Below are 26,354 nucleotides of genomic sequence, written 5' to 3' on the forward strand. Positions count from 1 at the left end.
CCTTTCCACAACCTTTCGCTGAATGATATATCCTTATTCACACATAAACATCTCTCTGATAATGCATAAATAACCATACTATACAAATTACATCAATATATCAACTATATATGTAGATCATCAACCTTGATAAACAAGGTTGGCTAAACCCTAAACCCATAATTACATAAATTACATCACATGATAGCACCAGACCAATATTATGATTTACATTACATAGCATGGACCTAATTCAAATTACCAAATAATTATATCCACTGGAAATCATGCCAAAGCCAAATGCAACACGTTTCACCAACCGGTAGAGACCCTCAATGTTAATAACACAAAATAACGAACCGAATCCAATTAGGATCACCAAATCAGCATGCCAACCAATGTGAAGCCACCAAACAATTAGGAAATGATCAAGTAAACTTTCAAAACGTTAGGAACCATTTCGAGAAGCCAGATCAAAACCAATTAACCATTTCATCAAATATCACCAACTAGTATTAAGAAAATCAACCAGCAAACCAAAACATAAATGATAGCTTCTGGAGCACCAAATCATGAACCAAATGAATATGACAAGCATATAATCATCCTGAATAACCAGCCTAAACTTAATCCAATAGTCTGATCATACCATATCAGAATATCTGAAAACCTTAGCCAAAACCAAGACAAACCAGAATAGGTCAGCAACCAACCAGGATAGAACAATGTCCAACCAGAGCACAGTGTTGGCATCAATGACAACACATAATCAATACCTTCATATTTCCAACACTATCATGGTTATCAAAACCTTTTCAGTTTTCTCTTCACCCTTCTCCTTCCCAACTTTATTCTTATCCTTTTCACCCTCTTTTCCATCATATTTATTCTTTCCTGCATCACCCATCTCCTTAGCTAACATCTTTCCTATGAAATCAATCTTTGGAGGATCCTAAGTAGCATCATCGGAGTCATTGATTTCCTTATTTACAATGGGATCATCTACAACTTCAACAAGATCTATAGATGGTTGATCTTGCTATCCACCAAGAACATCTACAAGTACATTTGGGATAGATGGAGTATCCTTAGGCTTAGAGACTGCTACAAGTTCTTCTAGAATAGATTTTTTTGAGAAGATTATTCCAGAATCACTTCTATGCCCTACTCTATTAAAAAATTTCTCAAAATTATTTCAGTTTCCTTTATGACTTCATCCTTTTTGTCAACCATAAGCCTGCGAACTCTCCTCTTTCTTTGGAACCTATCCTTTACAAGCTTTAGTAGATCAATGGCTTCTTCCTTAGAAATACTATGAGATAGTCTTACAAGTACATATTCTTTTATTCTCTCATCCTCAAGTGAATTTGTATGTTTCCTTGCATCCAAAATGTCATACAAGCTCTTGGGGATCATAGATGATAATTCTATCAAGACCTTACTAAATTTATCCATATACTATAAAATGGCTTCTTCTATAGCTCATTGATTTTTATCCTCAAAATTATCATAATATATAGAAACATTTTTCAAATTTCCATCTTTCAAAATCTCATCAATTAACTACTACAAAGTCATAGGAGGCACAATTTTATACGGGCTTGCAAGCTTACTAGACTTAAGAGCTTCATCTATCTCGGATTTCTTCTTTCTCACCCTTGTCCTTATAGATGGATCTCCTTGTGACTTACCTTTCTTGGCAGGAGGAGCATCACTGGATGTAGGTTTTCAGACTACCCTTGCATAGGTGGTAGTCTTATTTACTTCCCTCACATCTTCATCTAACTTTGTTTCCTCTTCTACTCCAACATATTGCCTTGTATATTTCTCCTTCTTCTTCTTCTCATCTCCATTGATAGATGCTTCTAGTTTAGGCTTGGGTGGAGGTACATCTAGCTTCTATACACCGGAGATGGATGCAGATTTGTTGGGTTTGGCCTTGGACTGCTTTGAAGGTGAAGATACTAGTTTGGGCTATGGTTTCACCATATCCTCTTCCTCTAATATATTATGTGCTTTGGACCTTTTCATAGCTTCTCTTGTAATCCCCATCTTCTTTGCAACTGCTTCAACTTATTTTCCTTTTCCTTTCTTGTTTAGTGAATTTCTCATGCAAGTCCATATCCTTTTCCTTAATGTGCCAAATCTCTTCTCTCTCTATTCCATCGGTTGGCTCAATATGTGTTTATCATATGCATAAAGTGTGTCAATATCAACCTCATACCCCATGGGCATGATCCACACAGTTCTTGGCTCAACTACCTCCATCAGACATTGATCCTTCTCCACCATAAAACATATATTTTTCTCATATTTCTCTACTATGATCTTAGGAATTCTCTCTCTTTCTTTCATATTGGCTTGGAAGTTCTTGAAATAGCCCTATGATCTTAGGAATTCTCTCTCTTTCTTTCATATTGGCTTGGAAGTTCTTGAAATAGCCCCATAAGAAAGATATTCTCATTACATTTTCACCTATACCCAATAATCCTTCCTTAATTTGCATAGCCACCGGTTTGTCATAAGCCCATTGGACTTTTCCTATACCAAGGATCTCATTCATGAAGTATAATGCTAAACAGACAATAAGGGATCCAAACTTGAAGGTATGTTTCTTATCTTTCTTTATTTTCTTCAAGTTTCTCATCAATTCACTTAGGAGTACTCAATAAAGATAATACCTTTTATCCTCCTTGAGCATCTGATATGCAACACGAATATGGCAGTATTGGAGATCGTGTTCTTCCTACTTTATTTATATACCTTGTAGCCCACCACCATTAAGGAAAATCTTACATCATTATCAACTATGTCTCTAATTGTCATCAACCAGTTGTCATATTGTAAACCGGTAACAACTGCCACAATGGTGTTTAGTACTTTCATTAGACTAGGGATCTCACTGGTTGCACTAAAGCATGTGACTACTTGAATGGCCTACTTTGTAATCTTATGAGGTTTGTCCAGCCATATGAACTCATCATGAACCCTACTTAGAATGTATCGGATATATTCCACTTCATTAAATACTGGAAAATGGATAAACTGTGCAAAAACCCTTGTCATCAAGAATCCTATACTCTGGCTTCAGATTTCCCAGACTATCTGCCATATGATTGTTATAAAGTGTAAGCATGTGTGCATTGCCAAGTTATTCAATATCATAATGAATGTATGCCTTGATATCTTCATTGTGAAGAACACTGTATGGGACTGAAGAAAATGCTCCTTCCAGATCATCTTCAACAGATTTGAAAGGATTCTTTTTGAAAATGGGCCTTACTCTATCAGAAATTTCAACTACCAGAGGTGTAGCAATATGAGATGCAGATGCCATTGACGAATTTAGGGTTTAAAAAGATAGCTCATGAATGGATAAATACCTCTTGATTGACAACCAAGTGCAATAAATCATTGAATGATCACTTCAAGCTCAATTTTTGTTGTCAAATCTCTTTCACTCTGCTGCTCTACTCTTTGCTGCTCTACTCTTTTCTCTTGTTCCCATTGTGAAGAATAAACTTTTGAAATGCCCTTTTAACCTTTGAAAACCTAATTTTAAGTTGTATTAAATGCTCATCCTTGAAGTCTTCTAGATACACTATTTTGAATCATTTTATTCACCAGATTGTCAAACTGCTACAAAATCTTCCGGATATCAACTGCATGTTAGCAGAAATCAAGAAGGAAGACTAAGAGTAGGGGGGGGGGGAGGCAGGGTGGTTGAATCAATCTTCACCGGAACACCACAAATTAAACTTCTAGAACATAAATTGATAAACCATAATAATAATAAATAAGCAAATTAATAGCACAACATATAACACCAAGATTTTGATGTGGAAAACCCAGCTAAGGGAAAAACCATGGTGGGAACCTACCCACAATAAGATGATACTCTATAGTAGTAGGTGAAAATATTATAATGGAGAATGCACATGCATTCAGGTACACTACCTAGAGCTCACTACTCAAAAAATGTATTCTTAGAAGGCTACAACTCTTAGGGAAGTCTCATTGACTTACAAAATGATTCGGACTACAATCCAGAAGGAATGAACTACAATAATACAATCTACAAATGCCCAAGGATAGTTCCGATTAAGCACAGTTGTCTGCCCTACAACACCAAACTCACCTCAAACACTTTGTTGAATAATGTATCCTTGTTCACACATTTACCTCTCTCTGATATTACAGACACAATATCGACACCAAAATTGCATATGTATAGGTTATACATATGTAATTTATCAACCTTGATAACAAGGTTGGCTAAACCCTCAACCCTCAACTCAAAATTACAAAAATACATTACATGATACAAAGATCGACCACCAGACCAATGTTATGATTTACATTACATAGAATGGACCTAATTCAAATTCCCAAACGATCACATCCACTGTAAATCCTACCAAGATCAACCGCAACACTCTACACCACCGAAAAATACTGCATAACACACAAATTATCACCGGTTCATAAAAATCATCAAAAATAGCACAATGATCAATGTAGATCACCAAAACAAATAAAACATGACTAGGAAACACCACCAAGAATGTTAGAATCATCTAGAATAGTTGCACAATCATCTCATTTCAAATATTCATCTGTCAACATCTCAAAGCTCAAGAACACAACCAATCAACAACTATCACAAAGAAAGATAACTTGCGATGCACCAAATCATGAACCATCTAAAATGAAGATACACAAGATCATCCCAAACAAAAAACCAAAATATTAGCACAAGATCTTATCACACTGGAATATACTGGAGGGAATATCGGATACTGCAAAACAGTGATCAACAAAACCAAACTAAAAAACTAGACCAAAAACCTTTCCCAAAATCACTAGAATAACTCGCAGGAATATGTTGACATTGAAATGACAACAACATATCCTAGTAGCAGCAACCAAATCCAACAATCTCCCAACAATAATCCAACATTGTATAACTGATCTTCATCATCTGCAACAATCTTTGACTGGTTACAAATCTTCTCAAGGGGGTTATAAATATTTGCATGATAATCTACCCCCTAAGGAAAAAATGCCCTAGTTACCGGATGAGGTTCCATCACTAGATTCAGGTGTGGAGTCATTTTGCACATTCTGATCTTCTTTCTTAACCCACATATTCTTATGCTGATCTCTGATTTCATCTACCTTTGCTTTTCCTTTCTCATCTAGTTTGTTCTTGTTCATCAGTGCATTCTTTCTTCTGCAATATCTTGCAATATGACCTACTTTGTTACATGCATGACAAACTACATTCCTCTGCATAGGTCTAAATTTCATCTGATTTGGTCTCATCTTGAATTAGTTAGATATATGTCCAAACATTTCACAAGTATAGCATCTCTTGTTCTAAAAGTTATTTATCATTGTTCTGCACATGTTTGACTTATGATTAAATTTGTTGCATATGAAACATTGACCGATAAAGGTAGGACCATTGTTCATATTATTCATCATCCCATTATTCATCCTACTTCTGCATTGATTTTCCATATGACTAAATTTACCACAAACAAAACATTTACCATTGAATTTATATGAATTAGGTTGTCTTACCGGAGGTTTCTTGTTCTTTTGTTGATGATTGCTTTGACCAGAACTGGAGGATTCTCATTTCTCACATCCAATTCCTTGCATGCCTTTTCCATGTCTCTGACTTTCCAGCATCTCATCTAACCAGACTCAACTAGCTTTGAAGTTTTCTTTGTATTCATTAGTAGTAGTTTCCTCATCTCTCAGAATTATAATCTTCCTTTCAAGTTCTTGCCCATCATTCTTTGTTTGCACCAATTCAAGTATCAACTGATCATTCTCACATGTCAATCCGCAACATTAATCAAATATTTCCTTCAATGATTGAGTCGAAGTTTCTTCATTCTTCTTCCAGTCTTCAATCTCCTTAGTCGGCTTCATAACAATAGATTGCATCTCATTCTTCAAAAGTATATTTTCCCTGGCTAACTTCTCACATTCATCTGTCTTATATTGTAGGACTTGGTTGTCAACACTTTCTCTTCCTTCTACTGTAACTTATCCATTAGCTCCTTTCTCTTTTCTCTTGAAATGTTCAATTGATATTTCAATGTCTTAATGAAGTCTTTAGATGCATTCAGATTTCTTTTCAGACTACTCTTTTCTTTCATTGCTGCATCGAGATCTTCAAGTGCCACACTAAGCTTTTTTTGCAAACTGGAGTCCATTGATTCAATCTTCTAGATATTTCTCAAGTTGTTAGGCTTCTTCTGAGGCACAAAGCTCTGATACCAATTGTTGGAATCAATGAACACTAAGAGGGGGGATGAATTAGTGTTCTACAGTTATGAAATTTGTTAACATGATTCTTTATCCACCGGATGCACAAGTAAGAAACTGAAATGTAGAAACAAAAAGAAAATAAGAACATAACCATAACACCAATATTTATACGTGGAAACCCAAAAAGGGAAATACCATGGTGGGATTTGAACTAACAATATTATTATACTATGGTCAATAGTAGAACAATATTACATGAAGGGAATGCACATGCATTTAGGCACACTCCCTAGAGCTCACTGCTCAATTACTAAAGAGAAACAACCTGGAGGAAGGGTCACTACCTTATAGGCTAATACAAACTGATTACAATGAGTAATGAACTGAAGAGAAGAATCTAATGATGTCAAATGATAGTTTAGGTTAGGCACAAAGTGATCCGCTATTGTTGTTCTGATAAATTGCTCTGTTATGCTCTTCTACTGATTATTGGATCGACAAAACTTAAGTTGTGCACGTGAAACTATGCTCAATCGCTTCCAAAATCATCTCCCATGTCATATCATCACCCAAAAACATTGTCCAAGTCAATCTTATATATCCGCACTAACAAAATAGATCTCCAACTAGTCGGCTTCTCAAAACTGCAAAATATGAAACGTGTAGCTTCAAGTCAGCTCAAATCTTCATAAAACCATATTCCACATCCAAAACATACGATCAAATGCCTCCCATAAGTCGGTCCAATTACCTTGAACTTACCAACAACCACTAGAATCAACTCAAATAATCTGGTCCACACATTACACCACCAATTATGAAGATAACCTTGTTTTACTGCTCTATCAGATACCAGACCTTCTAACATTCTTAAGAGACAACACCTGAGGATATCATTGCGTGATTTTTTGCTTCTCATACTCAATCAACTTAACTCTAATAGTTGAAACTAAAAACACATCACCAAAAATGAGAAATGCTCACCAAAACTGTACACTAAGTATCATCGATACACTTATACCAAAACTTACTCAAGATATCCAGATATCCCAAAGTCCATACCTAATAAGATCAATAGGTTGAGTTGCCATCAATGACAACTCCTAAGAAATCTCATGCACCAGACATCATCAATCTTCACTGGAGCATCACCAAAATAGAGTCTTATGCCAACAATCTATACATTCAATTTATATCATTAACATATATTTATTGTTTTCTAAGTGGTTATATTTTAAAGCACATTAAGGATTGAAATGTTTAATTTTTAACATTGAATTTTATTATTGTGTTAATCGCACATTGTTTAGTATATAAATTCAATTATTTGTTTACATAGTTTGATAGTAAGATTCATTGTTGAGGGTCCAAATTTTGAGGCCTTGGTTTTAATATTTGGAGTTTTTGTATATTGTTAGCATTTTAGGTTTTAAGGTAGATATTAAAGTTTTAAATTTTAACCTTAATGATTAATATTCAATGTTTAACACATGGATATTTAATTTTATTTATTCATTTCATTTAGTTGTATAGGACATCCATGTTTATCTTTCCTTTAAAAAAATGGATGTATATATTAACTTGTAATTTATACTACATGCGACTACCAAATTGTTCTGTATTGGAAGAGTTTTGAAGGTATTTAAAAAATTATGAAAATAGATTAAAAAATACCCTCTATTTCACATAAATAATGTTCATTTAATTATTCTTATTGTCTTTGTAATGCATGCTTTTTTTTTTGTAAATCTTTGGGCTTGGTCTTATTGACATTTTTTCGACCATATAAGGATGTGGAGGAAGCTATGACAAGGAGTAATGTGTTTTGTGTTAGACAGTTCAAATAACCAGAAGACAACTGAGGGGGGGGGGGGTGGGTTGGTGAATCAGTTGTCACCAAATTACCGGAACCTTAAGCAATTAAAACTTTAATACTGTAACACATAAGATCAATACCGGAATACATAAACCAATTACCAAATTAACAGATATATCAATTAAGGACAAGCAATAATTAGAGAATAAATACCATCCACATGACACGAAGATTGTTATGTGGAGAACCGGGTAAAGGGAAAAACCACGGTGGGAAGCCTACCCATAGTCAGATAATACTTTTGCAGTAAGTATGTGATTACAAATTGAGGGGCCTACACTTGCAAGAAGGCCAATAACCTAGAGTACATTTCTCATTACAAAAGGAGTCTCACTGACTACATAAAAATCTAGACTATAATTCGAAAGAAAAAATGAATTGTAATAATAGAATCTCCTATGCCTGAGTATAGTTTCGGTTAAGCTCAATACCGGAGGACTTAATCCTCTTGCATAAACCCAACTCAATCACCAATTATCAATCAAATCCTCTGCATGAATGATTATTACATTATTCACTCCTATACCATCATTTTTATGATCTACAATGAGATCTTACATCATATATATACAAACCCTCGACCATAAACAATAAGGTTGACCACCAGACAATAAACCAATTACATAATTATAAAACATGTCGCCCTGAGACCAAACAAATATTATCCAACCCAAAAGACATCCTGGAAACACATCGAGAAGACCAAACAACACGTTACATTAAGCCAGTCCATAACCTACATAGAGTCGAACCCAATTTAGGTCAACGCACACTAAATAAATGATCCCAATCAGCCAAGTCTCAAACACGATCAGCATCAGCATCCTGAATCTCTACTAGAAGTCACACCAACACCACTTAAGCATAATATCAAAAGATCTTAAACAAAGCTTCGTCGATGAAACCCTCCTCGGATCAACAAACCAAGCTTACCAGCATACAAGATAGCATCCAATCACCAGATCAATACCAACTGATTGAACATGAATTTGAGTATCATGAATAGCATATCTAAGCCAATTCCATAAGCCAAAGCATACTGGAGTATACGGGATCATCATGGTCTTACCAACCAGAAACCAATCAACCGACCAGGACCAAAAGGATACCGGTAAAGCAGCCAAAGCAGCTAGTATTGACATCGATGACAAAACATCAATGCAACAAATAATCAATTCCTCCAAATGGCCAACAATATCCCCCTTTGGAATTGATGGCAACACTAGATGTGAAAAACATCCAATTGCCAAGAAATGCCAAACAGATATCCCATACAAGAATATAGCAATGAAGTTCTGATTCATAATCTCCCTATAGATGATATCTCAGTTAAGTTCTGCAAACATCTCCCCCTAATGTATATAACTCCTTAAGTTTTTCACATGAATATCTCTCCCCCTTTGACATCAATGCCATAAATCTGACATAAACATCAAAGCAAAATCATAAACCAGTGAATCAAAAGACTAACTACTCCCCCTGAGTAGTAGCATCACCACATCAATCCAAGATGAATAATAGCTCTGATAATGCATACCAGACCTATGCCAAATAGCATCAATCAATTCTCAATTGGATGGGAAGAAACCCCTAATCTATCTCTGAGGTACTCAAATGATTCTTTAGGCAAAGGTTTAGTGAAGATGTTTGCAATCTGCTCTTTAGTCTTCACATAAACCAATCTAACTTCATTTTCTTCCACCTTCTCCTTCAAAAAGTTATACTTGATAAATATGTGCTTTATCTTAGAGTGAAATACCAAATTCTTTGATATGTCTATAGCATCAAAGTTATCATAGTGAATAACTACCGGTCCATTGCAATGCACTTTTATGTCCTTCAACATTTTCTTCATCCATAGAACTTGTGTACAATTAGTAGTAGCAACAATATACTCAACTTCTGCAATAGATAAAGAAGTACATGACTATTTCTTGTTGATCCATGAAATAAGTTTCTTTCCAAGAAAGAAAGCTCCATCGAAAGTACTTTTTCAGTCATCAACATCACCTGCCCAATCTACATCTATATATGCACATAAAGTAAAGTCATCATCTTTAGGGTACCACAAACCATATTCAAATGTTCCTTGTAAGTTTCTAAAACTCCTTTTCACCTCACTCTCACAATTTTCTCTAGGATCATTTTGATATCTTGATGCAATGCAAACAACATTCATTATATCTAATCTAGTCTGAGTCAAATATAGAAGACCTTCAATCATATACTTGTATCTTGTAGGATTTATCGGTGCAAATTCATCTCTCTTTGTCAATTTCTCACTTGTAACCATAGGAGTACTAACCGGTTTAGAATTTTCCATACCAAATTTCTTCAACAACTCTCTAGCATACTTATTTTGACAGATGAAAATACCTTTATTAGTTTGAGTAATTTGCACACCTAAGAAAAATTTCATTTCCCCAATCATAGACATCTCAAATTCATTCTCCATGTTGTTAGAAAATTCCATGCACAACTTATCTTCACCTCCAAAAATGATGTCACCAAAAAAAACCTCAATAATCAGTATATCATCATCAGTGACTTTATAATATAGATTACTGTCAATATTATCTTTAGTAAAAACAAGCTTTAAAAGATATTTGTCCAACCTTGTATACCAAGGTCTAGGTGCCTGTTTCAATCCATATAAGGCTTTATTTAACCTAGAAACCATGTTTTTATCATCTGAAAGTGAAAAACCATCAGGTTACTCAATATTAAATTCCTCATCAAGATCCCCATTCAGAAAAACATGCTTAACATCCATCTGATAAACCTTGTAGTTTTTATGTGCAACATAGGCAAGAAATAATCTTACAACTTCAATCCTGGCTACAGGTGCAAAAGTTTCACCATAATCAATTCCTTCCTTCTAAGAATATCCTTTACAAACCAATCTAGCTTTATTCCTCACAACTTGTCCATCTTCATTTAATTTATTCCTAAAATTCCATTTAGTTCCAATAACATTTTTATTTTTAAGTGGGGGAACTAAAATCCATGTGTTATTCTTTTCTATCTGATCTAATTCTTCTTCCATAGCTTTCATCCAACTTTCATCTTTACATGCTTCAGTTACTGATATCATTTCAACTTGAGAAATTAAGCATACCTCATTAGCTGCCAATCTTCTTCTTGTCATCACTCCATTATTTTTATCCCCAATGATCTGATCTTTTGAATGATTCAACCTTACATACCTAGGAGCCTTTTCACTCTTTGTTCCTCTTTCGTGTTCTTCAGTTACTGTTGAATTTTTTGATACTGCTAGAGTAACTGGTTCAACATTTTGTTCCTGCAAAACGTGATACTTGTTCAGTTATGATCATTTCCATTGCCAGTTCTTGCTCATAAATTTTGATTTGACTTCTATTCAGCTCATCCACCTTGACATTAGCGCTCTCCACAATTCTCTACAATTTCTTGTTATAACATATATATGATTTTCTTTCATTAGAGTAACCAAGAAATATTCCTTCATTACATCTAGGATCAATTTTTCCAATGAAATCATCTCTCCTAATATAACATTTACTACTAAAGATTCTGAAATACTTATCTGTAGGTGTATTGCCAAACCATAACTCATAAGGTGTCTTACCAGTTTCTCCTTTGATATGAACTCTGTTGAATATATAAACTATTGTGCTCGATGCTTCTCTCTAGTAGATATGAGGTATATTACCTTCCATCATCATGGTTCTAGCAACATCCAAGATAGTTATGTTCTTTCTTTCCACAACTCCATTTTGTTGATTTGTTTGGGAAGCAAAAAATTGTCTCCTTATGCCATGCTTTTCACAAAACTTATTAAACTCACCAGATGTGAATTCTCCACCATGATTTGATCTTAAGAACTTAATCTTCAATCATGTCTCAGTTTCAACTTTAACTTTAAATATTTTAAACTTTTCAAAAGCCTCAAATTTTTCCCTTAGAAAAGTAACCCACATCATTCTAGAATAGTCATTAATAAAGAGCATAAAATATCTATCACCTTCAAAACTTTTGATTCTAGCAGGACCACACAAATCAGTATGAACAAGATCAGGACCATCATTAGATTTATCTTGTATACTCTTAAAAGAGGTTCTGACCTATTTTCCCATTTGACATTATTTACATACTGGATTATAGGGCTTCACAATCTTAGGTATATCCCTAACTGCCTTAGTTGAACTGATCTTTACCATGCAGTCAAAATTCACATGACATGGTCTTTTATGTCATAGCCAACTCTCATCAATTTGTGCAATCAAACATGTCTTCTCACCAAAATTCAGATGCATTATATTACCTTTTGTCTGAGTATCAGTTGCAATCTCCAATTCAGATCTATTAATGATTTTGCATTTTCCATCCTTGAATTGTAATTGAAATCCCTTATCCACCAATTATCCTACACTCAAAAGATTATGCCTCAAACCTTCATCATAATAAACATTATCAGTATTGTGCTTACCATCTAATGATATGCTTCCTCTTCCTTTGATCATGCATGCTTTGTCATCTCCAAATCTAACCAGACTGCCATCAAATTCTTGAAAAGATAGAAACTTCCTTTTATCTCCAGTCATATGATATGAACATCCACTGTGTATTACCCATTCATCCTTATCTTCAATTTTAGCAGCAAGGGCCTTCTCTTTAGGTACATTCTCTTCTAGTGCCAGAACATCTTCCTTGATAGCTAGGAACACCCATTCCTTTCCATTGTCGGAACCACTAGTAGAGTCTTGTGTTGGTTCATCACCAGAATCAGTCACACCTTCCTCATCCACAAAGTAAAATGATTTATCTCTATTTTTTCTATACTTATGCTTGTTCTGATATCCAGGGTTAGGCTTAAAAGATCTTCTAGCTCTTTCTTCAAATCTTGAATTCCTTTCAAAACATCTAGATACAAAATGAGCTATCTTATTACATGCAAAATATTTAAAAGGTGATTTTCCTTCATACTTACTTCCTACCGATCCTTTAGGTACTCTTCTAGCAAATAGGGCTTCAAGTTGCTCAAATTCTTCATCTTCTCTCTTCATATCATCCAATTCCTTTGCACATAAAGCTTTCCAATCTTGCTCGTCGGTTAATGATGTAAATGCATGAAAAGAAGGTTTAGACTTCACAGCTCCACAAGGTCAACATTCTTCAAGCTCAAAAGAAGATAATTTCCCAACCAAGGTATCCCTATTGACAGAAGTATTTGCCATTGTTCTTAATTCATTAATTGCAATAGCCTTCATCTTGTAAGCCGGTGGTAGAGCTCTCAGAACTTTAGAAACTATTTCATCTTCACTCAGAGATTCACCACAACATTGAATTCCCATGACAATTTCATTTACCCTTTCCATGAATGCAGCAATCCTTTCATCTTCTTCCATCTTCAATTTTTCATATCTCACCCGGTAACCATGAAGTTTAGCAATCTTAACAATAGGGTCACCTTCATTTAGAGTCTCCAACTTGTCCCATATAGCTTTTGCTGATGATTTGTCAATCAATCCCATTATTTGTTGATCAGAAAGTGCACATAAGAGGGCTTCTCTAGCTCTACAATCATTCTCAACTTCCAAAAGGTGCTTGAAATGAAAAAAAAAGAAATATGTGTTTTCCATGAATGATAATTATTGCTATTTAATTTAATTTCAGGAATTAATGTAGACATATTTACAAAATAAGCTTGAACAAATAATGGTTAGTATTTTTTAAAAATAACCCCTCAATTAAAATTCAATAATAACTTTTTTTAAAAACAACAAAATATTTTTAAAAATTATTTATCAAAAATTGTTATTTTCAAATCTTTAATAACAAATTTAAATTTTAAAAAAAACTTAAGACTTTTATTTAAATTTTTTTTTAAAAAACTTTATTTCTTTTAAACAAAGTTTATATTAAAAAAAAACTTTAATAAAATACAACTATTTATAATTTTAAGAAAACTTTTCCGAGAGTAACAAAAACTTTATTTAAAGAACTTTATATATTAAAAACTTATTAAAAAAATTCATTCACTTTTTAAGCTTTTTATATATTAAAAACTTTATAGAATTTTTTAAGAAGCTTTTTAATAGAACGTTTTAAACTTTAAGTGTGAAAGACTTTATAAACTTTTAAAATCGCATATTTAAAATCTATGAATATGCGAAATGATGAACTTAAAAACTTTTTATAAATAAAGAAGCGTTATAGTCAAGAGTTAGACAGAACGATATGATGGAAATAACAAAAATGAAATTGATAAATTTAAAAGCACAAAGATGTTACTGCAGGGACGATTACAGCAGATTGAAACAGAAGACAACGAAAATAGCAAAGGGCGATATACTTGGTAAATAAAAAAAGGATCAAGGCAAGAATAGGGAACAATACAAAGAGACATTAAGTAAAGTTTTTAAAAGAGAAATGTAGCTAACTGTAGGAATGAGTCATGGAAGAAGTCGGGAATGTAAAGACGTAAATATACAATCGCTGAAAGAAAGAGTTGAAAGTAATACGATACAGGAGGATAAGCAATAGAAATAGTGAACACAAAAAACTAAAAGCAAATACTGTTAGAATATTAAATTTCTAGTAACCAAAACTTGCAAACAAATAGATAATGCAATTTAATAATAAATTAGTTTTGGCAGCAATCCTTGCAAAACAAGTTAGATAATATGGGTTTGGAGGCAAGCTGACCAAACAGATTAAGGAGGGCGAGTTTGGTGGTAAACCTTCCAATCTAGTCACACAAAAAAACTTAAACCAAAGAAATAACTTTGGTGGCACGCTTTCTAAAGCACGTTAGAAAAGAAAATACAGATTTAAAGCAAAAAACCCGCACGGTAGAAAATATTAGAGAAATAACTTCTTCTCCTCTCAAAAGTGCCTCCAAGAAAGTGAACTCCATAGAATGGTAACCTTCATCAATCTCAATTTGAAATAAGGATTAAAACCTGCTCTGATACCATGAAAGTAAATACAAGAGCAAGGAAAGAAAAACAAAATCCAAGTAAGTTTATTGGTGAAGTAAATGTTATCACGAGAAATGCAGGAACCTTGGAGCAATCACCCAAATGTGAAGAAGGAGGTGCAAGACCTTTTGAGAGGGGAAAAATAAAGAAAAACCCCTTGTGTTATTATGAATGAGGCAATGCCTAAAATGAGAGAGAGAGAGAGAGCAAGAATCTCTTTACAATAACATCATTTAGAAGAAATGAAAGAGAAGACATCTCTTAAATAGAGATGAGGAGAGGAGTTACAAAGTAACTACCAAATCTATGAATGCCACCATTCATAAAATGTGTGTGCCATATGTCCACATCCTCTTAAGGACGAAATTTAATATTCCTTAATAAAGGAAAATAAAAGAAATGACTTGTCCTCACACATGTACTAGAGGACAAATTACATGTAGGGATTCCAAAGGAATATCCTAAACTAAATACAAATAAATCTAAGACAAGTAAAGATTAAATATTCTAACAAGGGTCACCTTCATTTAGAGTCTCCAACTTGTCCCATATAGATTTTGCTGATGATTTGTTAGTCAATCCCATTATTTATTGATCAGAAAGTGCATAGAAGAGGGCTTCTCTAGCTCTACAATCATTCTCAAGCTCCTTATCCAAGTTTGCCAGAGTAGGATTTTCAGATGTCAGATTAAAATGTGTTACTCCATTCTCTGTGATCTCTCAAATTTCTTTACCAAAACATCTCAGATGAGTCTCCATCCGAATCTTCCATACTCTGTAATTTGTTCCATCAAGCCTAGAAATTTCTCTCCGAAAGACAGCTGCAGCTGAACTAGATGAACTTGAATTGTTAGATGCTAGAGGATCTTCCTCAAGTAGTTAAGCTTCTGTAGAGAGGACCAGAGCTCTAATACCAATTGTTAGACAGTTCAAATAACCAGAAGACAACTGAGAGGGGGGGTGAATCAATTGTCATCAGATTATCGGAACCTTAAGTAATTAAAACTTTAATACCGGAACACATAAGATCAATACCGAAATACATAAACTAATTACCGAAATAGCATATATACCAATTAAGCACAAGCAACAATTAAAGAATAAATACCATCCATATGACACTAAGATTTGTACGTGGAAAACCTAGCAAAGGGAAAAACCACGGTGGGAAGCCTATCCACAGTCAGATAATACTTCTGCAGTAAGTATGTGATTCTATGTTTACATGTTGATATAATTACTCTTGATAGAAGGAAGGAAGGATGCACACTCCATCAGACATTCAACTCAGTTTATGTTTCTTTGATCTTTCTTTTCAATATGTGGCTTCTATTGATGGACTTGAAAAGCACTGAGAGGGGGGGGGGTGTGAATCAGTGACACCAAAATTAAGACTACTTTAAACACTAACCGGTAGATGAACTTAACCAAGCAGTTAAACAAAATACATACTATCCAAAATGAAATAACAACATCTACATAAAGTAGAACATCCACCATAACACAAGTATTTATATGTGGAAAACCCAAATAGGTAAAAACCACAGTGAGATGGAACTCACAAGTTAACTATCTTCAGCAATAGATAACTGACCGGTTAAGGTCTTACAAAGAGCTCTGCTAGGAGCGAATCTTGCTAGAGATCCCAAGCTTGATTAGAAGCTTATACACTGTTAAGAGTACTACCCTATTAGGAGTAACTTCGCTGGAGGATTTTGAGAATCCAAACTAATGGATCACCTTGCCAGAGGATTTGTACAATGAAGCTGGTTAGAGCTTACCTGGTTAAGGGATTTGATTCTGTTGTAATGGTTAGAAAACAACAAGAAAGATTTGATCTATTCTGAGTAGCACAATCTTGCTTGATCAGATCATTCTAAGTACATTCAACACTGCTCTTCATCTTAACACTTATCGCTTTTCAACAAAAGCTTTTTCACATAACTCTCTATTTGTTGTCATCATCAAATGATTCACTAAGATGTCTTTAAATAGACATTCATATCTTATGTCGGCGATAGGAACACAATTTCCTCGGTGCAGTGTATCTAGACAAGTAAACATAACTCATCACAAAAATGACCGTCAAGAAAGTGGTGCTAGTAACTCATCACAAAATCAGATACCGGTTAGAGCAGTCAATACCGGTTGGAATAAAACTAGTCAATCATTGTCATGGAATCTTCCACTTGATCTTCTTCTTCATCTTCTTCTTCATTCTGATTCTGACTTAGTGTTACCATAGGTTATCTCTTAGGCACATATCGGTTGAGACAAAGTACTGATTAGAGATAGACCTTAAACATACCGGTTGGTAGTGTAAACCAATTGAAGTTACACCGGTAGTCAATGTAATCATATATGTATGTGAGATTGTTTCATCAATGACAACAAGTGATGAATACATTACAATCATCATCAAGCCAACAATCTCCCCTTTTGGCATTGATGGCAACATTTAGAAAATTTTGAGTAATACAATACCCCTAAGTGTGCATACACAACATATTTACATATATATATTCATACTCTGCTTGAATGTAATACTCCCTCTTAATGCATGCATAAATACAAATTTTTCATAAAAATACATACATATTATTACTCCCCCTTTGACAACAATGCCAAAATGATAAAGTAAAATATATACATATATAGAAAATTTGTATCAAAGAGTTCAGCATAGATTAAATTTTAAACAAATTCATGCATTGGCTATTCTCATGAAAATATTATTGAAATTCTACTTCATCTAGGATAGAGCATTCTGCCATGAATCTAGTATGTTATGCGTATACTCAGAGGTAGATATCAGCTAAGAATATAATTTTTCTATTGAGTCAAGTGTGCAGGTTTCAGGAGTAGCAAGAATAGCTTCTACACTGGATTAGGCTCTCTGAAGAATGCCAATCTGTGAGGTGAGTTGACTCTTGAGCTCTCTTAGAGATTGGAATCTCTTAGCTCTCTCGTTATCATACCTGTTCAGTCTGTCATGCAACTCATCTATAGACTGGTTAAAGACATGAATGGAGTCCTAGAGTGGGACATATGCCTTGCATAACCTTTCTATTTATTGCTCAATTTCAACTTGATTCTTAGAAATATCTAAATAAAAGAAAGTAATATTGGAGGTAGAGGCAAGATACTTTCCTCCAGATTCAATAACTTTCTTTAACAAACTACCATTATGAGATAAAGCCATTTTACCATTTTCAATGTGCTTAGCCAGTTCATTTCCATATGCCTTCTTGTGGCTCTTCTCAACAGATATTTGAGTAGCATCTTCAAGTGATTTGATTTGATCAGATGCATCTACAACTAACTGACCAAGTTTGCTGATAGGAATGGGAAGATGTGTGACAGAGGTTTTCGGTAGTAATACAGACAAAATTTCTACTACATTCTGGATTTTGTCTCTACCTCAATTCTTTGTTCTTTCAACCTCTTTTTGTGTGCACGAGATTGCATAACATTAGCAATCTTCATAATTTCAAATGCACTCAAGGTATTCATATCAATAGGTCTTGAAATACTTACAGAGTCTTCATCATCATCATCAAGTATTTCTTGCTTTGCCGATTCAGGGGGTATACTCTTAATGATGGCTCTCTCTGTATTTTTCTCCATTGTATCTTCTGTTTGCTGAGTAATAACTTCCTCAGTAGACTCCTTTTGAGTAATCTCAATGATTGGTGGAGATTGGGGTTTCTCCAGTTGTTTAGTTGCCAATTTACATACCTCTTTTAGTTGATTACCCGGTTGATCACCTGATGTATCTTGTACTTCTGTGATTGTAGGAGGATCCATATCTAGTGCAGTAATGTTTCCAGATAGGTCTATTGTATCCTGAATATCTTCATCAACAAGAATAATGGAGTCATCCTTCTTCTTGGTTGGATAGACTATGTCAGCTTGAACAATTTCCTCTACATCCATTTCCGGTAGAGAAACATCTTCTGTAGTATTATCTTGATTTCTAGAGTGGGTGGCTTCTTCCCTCTTTTTGATTATATAGGCTAGCTGATGTGTGTCAGACTTAACAACTGACCTTTTTGCATTAAGAAGCTTCAATCTTCTTACTTTAAAATCAAAATATTCTTTGTATTCCTCAGTTAAAGCACTAATTCCATTTGATGATAATGTGGAAAAATATTGTACAAATACTTCATCAATAATCTTCTTTTCTAATTGAATGGCTTCTTCCCATTTATATAACAAAGTATTATAAAAAGAGATTGAAATATCTTTCTCTAAATCATGTGGAAATCTACTGTAATGACCCAAATGGGTTATTACCTGTTGGAATATTTGCTTCTTCTCATCTTCAGTAAAAGAATCATAATGTTCTTTAACATTGTCAAACTTGTTTCTTCCCAATGACTTCATTGTTCTCTCAAATATTGTGTGAGGTTTGTAGGTGGCAATATCAATAGGTGTAGTTGCCTTTGGCACTACCTTTACCTTCTTAGGTGTTCTGTCGGTTGCCTTCTCCTTCTTAGGTTCTTCTTAATAATCTGTACCCTCAGACTCTGGTTGCAAAATTAGTTTCCTATTCCTCTTCTTTGGTGCACTCTTCTTCTTAGATATTTTAGGTGTTGGTTCCTTCTTGGTTAGGACACTTTGAGTCACCCTTGTGGTCTTCTTCACAGGAAATTTTTTATCACTTTGCTTTTTCTTTCCTTTTTCTTTTGCTACAAGTGCAGTACTGGTTTCAGTAGGTGCAGCTTGGACTGCTAAGATGTCCAATTTTGCCTTCTTTTTGTCTTTGGGTGATGCTAACAGAGTATTAGCATAGCCAACCAGTAAGTCATGATTGACCTCGTAGCTCATATCTTCCATCTCTTCCCCTCTAGGTTCAATTGCTTGCATCAAGAAAAAGTCAGTGGTAACCGTGAAGACTATGTCTTTTTCAAAGTGTTTTACCACATCTTCAGGTATCCTCATTCTCAAGCTCATCTTCTTCTGAAATTCATTAAAGTACCCATTGGTGGTAGTTGAAAAGGTATTCTTCACAACCTTAATGTTGTTCTTGATCCGTGCATTGACCAGTTCTTCTTTGGACTATTCAATGTCACCTATACCCAGTAGAAAGTTCTAAAAGTAGAAAAATAACCCAGCTAACAGCTGACCATACTTGAGCTTCTGAGTATTGTCCTTCTTAATGGATTTCAAATTTTGAAATAACTGCATTCTGATAGCTTCACAAATATCATAGTTTGCATTATCAATTATCATTCTACGTGCTGTATGAATTGCTGTGGATGGAACACTGTTAAGTCTATTGGAGTAAAATACTTGGTAGCCTATCACCATTGCTACAAGTTTCACCACAGGGTCTCTAATATTGTTGACAGAAAAAGCTCGCCTATCAGAGGTAGAATCAGTTAACTTGAAGACAGTGTCTTTTGAAATTTTCCTCAACACAGGAACTTCACTGATTGAGCAATAACCCATTACAACCCTAATAGCTTCCTTGGTAATTGTGTGAGTCCTTTCCAGATACATATTCTCTCTGTGGACTTGGCTCAGGATTATTCTTATGTGATCTTCCTCAAAATATTCAAGAAAGTAGGTAGCATTATGAAACCCTTTTTCAAAAACCCTAGCATATTTAGCTTCAATCTTTCCATCCTTATTATAGAGTGATTTTAGCTAAGTATAGATGTGAAGAGTTCCCAAATCTTCAATTTTGCAATCTATATAGTTGGACAAATCACCTTTAATCACGACACCACTTAGGAATTGTGATAATGCATTATAAGACATAATTTCTTCTGCCTTAAGATCTTCCTTAGGCTCAGTAGTGATCATCAACCTCCCTACAGACTTAGACGTAGATGCCATTCTAGATAAACAAGTTTTTGAGGTGGTATACAAAGAAATACCTATTGTCTTGCATGTCGCTCCATTTCCTGGTTGAACTTGTTCAAATGCACTCCCGTTTGCTTCTCTCTAGCTTCCAATTCAACTTGATTTCTCTTAATCACAAAGCAATTTGCCAGTTCACATCAAGACAATCTTGCTCTGCTCTACAATTGCTTCAATTTTCCTTTTTGAAAGAGTTAGGGTAAAAATGATAAGGTAAAACTTGTTTTTATCCTTTTTACCAACCGCAATAAATGCTCACACTTTTAGGTCACAAACCCTAATTTCATCGCTTAAGTGAAATACCTATTAATAACATGTCAACAAAAAATCACCAAAATTCAAAATTCAAAAATTCTTTCCCGCTTATTTTATAAAAGGGATTCAGAAATGTTTTACCGTTGAGCTCCCCTTAGCCGTATTAGACAGGCTTAATTCACCAGTGTTGGATTCTCTTCACTAGGTGAAGGAATGGTTTCTTCCACATGCAATTCTTCGCTTTTCTTCTTCCAAGTCCAGTTTATATCTTCTCTTGTTTTCTCAACATCAATTTTCTGCTTGCCTTTCTGATCCCTGAAAGAGTTGACCGGTTTTTTGTTTCTTGTTCTGTAAAACTTTGCCAAGTGCCCTGGTTTGTTGCAGTCGTAACAGACCATACCAGATGATTTCCAGAGTCCTGCATTTCCTCTTCCTATTATTTTTCTATAGTTCATAGCCACATGACTAAATTTATTACAAAAGGTACACACAACATTTGTTACCTTTTCCATTTTGAATGGACTAAACTAGTTGTCATAGGATCTTTGCTAGTTCTGGTTCACTTGGTTATTAAAGTTCCTTGCTCAGTCACCATTTGATCTAGGACTCATGTGTTGTGCAAGATTGTTTGCACCATATCTGCTCTCAATGTGTCTATGTCCATACATTCCACAAGTGTAGCAATGACCTTCAAATTTTCTAGATACATACCTAACATTGGTATTATAATTTGCATTTATGTTAGGTTTGTTCCTATAGACATTTGTAGTATAACCAGGCTTATGAAAAATAAAGCAGACTAGCTTAAAACCCTTCTTACCGGTAGTCTTATTGACTTTAGGAGCAATTTTGTTCTTTGGATAGTTGCTCTTTGTACCAGAGGATTCACCTTTTTCAGTTTTATGATAACCAAGTCAAGGGATATCACCCTTCATCCTCCGTGATTGAATTTATTCTTATAGTATGGTAGAACTTTTGACAAATTTCTCCAATTTCTCATTGGCTTCAGTAAGCTTATTGACAAGATCTTCATTATCCTTAGACAGATTCTCTTTCAAAGATGATGACAACTCAAGGTTTAGCTTTAAGTTCTCTTTTTCTTATGTTTCAGCTATTAAGTCCTCATGCATAGTGTCTCTTTCCCATTTGATTTTTAAAATCTCTTGATCTCTTTCTTTGATAAGATATTCAACAGCTCTTTTGGATTCTAGTTCCTAACTCATGCGGATAGTGAGACCTTCCAACTCTCTTCTTAGATTCAATTTCTCACCCTACAACTTTTCAATTTCTTCTGATAAAGCATCAATATTAGCTTCGTCTGAAGATCTATTGTCAGATATTTCTAACAGTTTTTCAGATAGCTCTCTCCTCTTGACTTGAGAAGCTTTCAATTTTCCCCTAAGGGATTCAACTTAATTTCTACTAGCTTCTAGCTCTCTATCCATCTCGAAGTAGCTTCTGTCCCCCATGGTAGTTTCAAGATTCCCTTCTAAGTGGTTAGGCTTCAAAGAAGTTAGGCTCTGATACCAATTGATGGACTTGAAAAGCACTAAGAGGGGGGGGTGAATCAGTGACACCAAAACTAACACTACTTTAAACACTAACCGGTAGATGAACTTAACCAAGCAGTTAAACAAAATACATGCTATCCAAAATGAAATAACAACATCCACATAAAGTAGAACATCCACCATAACACAAGTGTTTATACGTGGAAAACCCAAATAGGTAAAAACCACGGTGAGATGGAACTCACAAGTTAACTATCTGCAGTAATAGATAACTGACCAGTTAAGGTCTTACAAAGAGCTCTGCAAGGAGCAAATCTTGTTAGAGATCCCAAGCTTGATTAGAAGCTTATACCCTATTAAGAGTACTACCCTGTTAGGAGTAACCTCACTGGAGGATTTTGAGAATCCAAACTAATGGATCACCTTGCTAGAGGATTTGTACAATGAAGTTGGTTAGAGCTTACCCGGTTAAGGGATTTGATTCTGTTGTATTGGTTATAAAACAACAAGAAAGATTTGATATGTTCCGCATAGCACAAACTTGCTTGATCAGATCATTCTAAGTACATTTAGCATTATTCTTCATCTTAACACTTATCGCTTTTCAACAAAAGCTTTTTCACATAGCAACTATCTATGTGTTGTCATCATCAAATGATTCACTAAGATGTCTTTAAATAGACATTCATATCTTATGTCGGCCATAGGAACACAATTTCCTAGGTGCAGTGTATCTAGACAAGTAAACATAACTCATCACAAAAATGGCCGTCAAGAAAGCGATGCTGGTAACTCATCACAAAGTCAAATACCAGTTAGAGAAGTCAATACCGGTTGGAATAAAACTAGTGAATCGTTGTCATGGAATCTTCCACTTGATCTTCTTCTTCATTCTGATGCTGACTTAGTGTTACCACAGGTTATCTCTTAGGCACATACCGGTTGAGACAAAGTACCGGTTAGAGATAGACCTTAAACATACCGGTTGGTAGTGTAAACCAGTTGAAGTTACACTGGTAGTCAATGTAATCATATATGTATATGAGAGTATTTCATCAATGAAAACAAGTGATGAATACATTACAATCATCATCAAGCCAACATCTATTTCTTTTATGCTTTTGGTTTCGGTACTTTATCAATTTTTGAATGTGTATTGATGATAAAAATATCAATATACAATCAAAATTAGAAACATAAGTAATCTATTTATGAGTTGTGGAAATCTGCTTTTATTGATGTAGTTTCTAACTTCACTTTAGAGAATCTATCATTATTTATGTTAAATCAGTCCATTTTATATGTTTTGTATGATTAGTACTTTTTCTTTTTTTATTTCATTTATGCTGTTGAAAACAATTTACCTCACATGACATAAAATTTCAGTTGAAATAATTTCAATCAAGATTCAAAACAATTAATATATATAACATTTTTGGGCAAAAGCACTATAGGAGTCTTAATCCACTTAAATCCACCTTTTCTAACCATCTAAAATAGCTTTTATGTGTGTGGCTTACACTTCTTTAATATATTTTAGCTATTAACTTGAAATAAGTTTTAGTCTTTTTTTTTCAAATAACTTCTTGTAATATAATATTTAATTAAAATTCTATATTAAATTATAATTAAAGTTTGTAATAAAAAAATACATTTATGTGTGTGTGTGTATATATATATATATATATATATATATATAATTATTTTTGTGAGCTGCTAATTATAAACATGAAACCATAATTTGGTTAATATAAATCTTTAACACCAAACTTTAATCAGAAATTACTAATTAACTAAACTTTAACTTCGTACCATTAATATAAATAGCTAAACCATGTCAGCACGAAAACCTAGACCTTATCTATTAACAAATGATCTAATAAATATATGCTAAATTATTAAGATTTAACAAAATTAATCATTCAACCAATTAATACTTCAATCAATAAGTTGATTCATCTTAAGTGATATAGATAAAAAATTGATATGTAAATTTTAATATGACACATAAATTCTAAATAAAAAATTTAATTAATTTATTGTTTGATAAGAATGAATAGGTTGATATCATTATATGTGTTCAAATTTCACTATGATGCCTATTTTCTTAAATAATAATTAAATTTATAACTAGCTACTAAACTAAACTCAACATTCTAACATTAACTTTAAGATGTGTTAGTCAATGTTAGAAGACCATGGCGAGTGATGGGTAGGAGTTTCCTAGAGATGATGATGAAGTTGTGGATGCTATTCTTCTAGAATGATCTGGAAGTCTCGAGGCTCAGGGATTGTTACCCTCGCAGGACACGACTTGTGATAATTATCTTCTACTTTTCCTAGAAACCCTCGGATTTTCTAGCATTGGGAGTGGAATCTCCTTTGAGGTTCAATCAGAGTAGAATGTCAACATAGATCAAGGATTTTGTGGGCCCTCTCCTCCCTTGACAAAGACACAATATCTCAAAGAAGCTGGAAGGATTTTTTTGAAGATTGAAGTTGTATCCCTACATATGTGGTGTTTGTGGAGAATTCTACCGAGTACTTGTTTGAACATTAAGGAAACCTCCTTGAACTGGTCATTGGTGAAATTGGAGAATTCCTTGGTTGATAAGTTACTGGGAAGAAGGCCAAAGATTTATATGGTTAGGAAATGGACTTCTGCTAAATGGTTGGTGAAGGGCAGTATTACTATCTCTATGCTCCCAAAAGGTATTTTTTGTTTCTCCTTTTCCCTCAAAGAAGGCTTTCTCTGAATTTTCTCTTCTAGGTCATGGTTCTTTGGAAAGTTTCATCTCCTTTCATGTAAATGATGGCCGAGGTTTGAACCTAAACACCTAGTGCAGGCTATCCCTACTTAGGTCTACCTCCCTACCATTCCCCTTGAATTTTGGAATGAGGAGATTATTGCAGGTATTCCTAACTCTTTTGGCTAATTCATTTTATTCGATGTTGTTACTAAGCTTTTCTCTAGGATAGTGTTTTCTTGTTTCTATGTTAATGTGGTTCCATGTTCACCTCTTATGGTGTTCATTGAGTTGAAGTCTCATCTAGGTTCTTGGATTTAGCCGATTGAGTATGAGAGATCCACCCCCTTCTATCAATTATGCTCTCTTATATCGGGCATCTCAACATTCATTGTCACAAGGGTGTCTGCAATGGGAATAAATATAAGGTGAAAGGTAAATACCCAATGCACTCTCATTCAAAGGGACATGGTGGTTCTGGTTTTGCTTCCTCTACATGTTCATGGTCAAAGGTGACAAATCGATCTGTGGTTCTTGTGCCTCAAAAGGATGCCAGTTCCCCTCTCTATTTGGTTCACTATTTGCTTCATGACTCCTTGTCTGGGGTGATGTAACCTCATCTAGAAGTTTCATTAGAAGTGGTGCTCTCTTTGTAGGATTCTCCTTTTGTCACAAGCCCTCCCCTCTCTTCTGCACCTATAGCTTTGGATCCTTCCTCTCTAATTTTGGACATTGTCCCTTATGTGAAACCAAACTTTCTCAAAGGGTTTCGTTCATTGGTGGACTCTTCTTTAGTTGCTCCTAATCCAATGATTATTTTTGCTAGTGATATAGTGTCAATCGGTGTCCTTCTATCCGAATTTGCAAATCA

Source organism: Cryptomeria japonica, chromosome 10, assembly GCF_030272615.1.
Source record: "Cryptomeria japonica chromosome 10, Sugi_1.0, whole genome shotgun sequence".
Taxonomy (NCBI): Eukaryota; Viridiplantae; Streptophyta; class Pinopsida; order Cupressales; family Cupressaceae; genus Cryptomeria; species Cryptomeria japonica.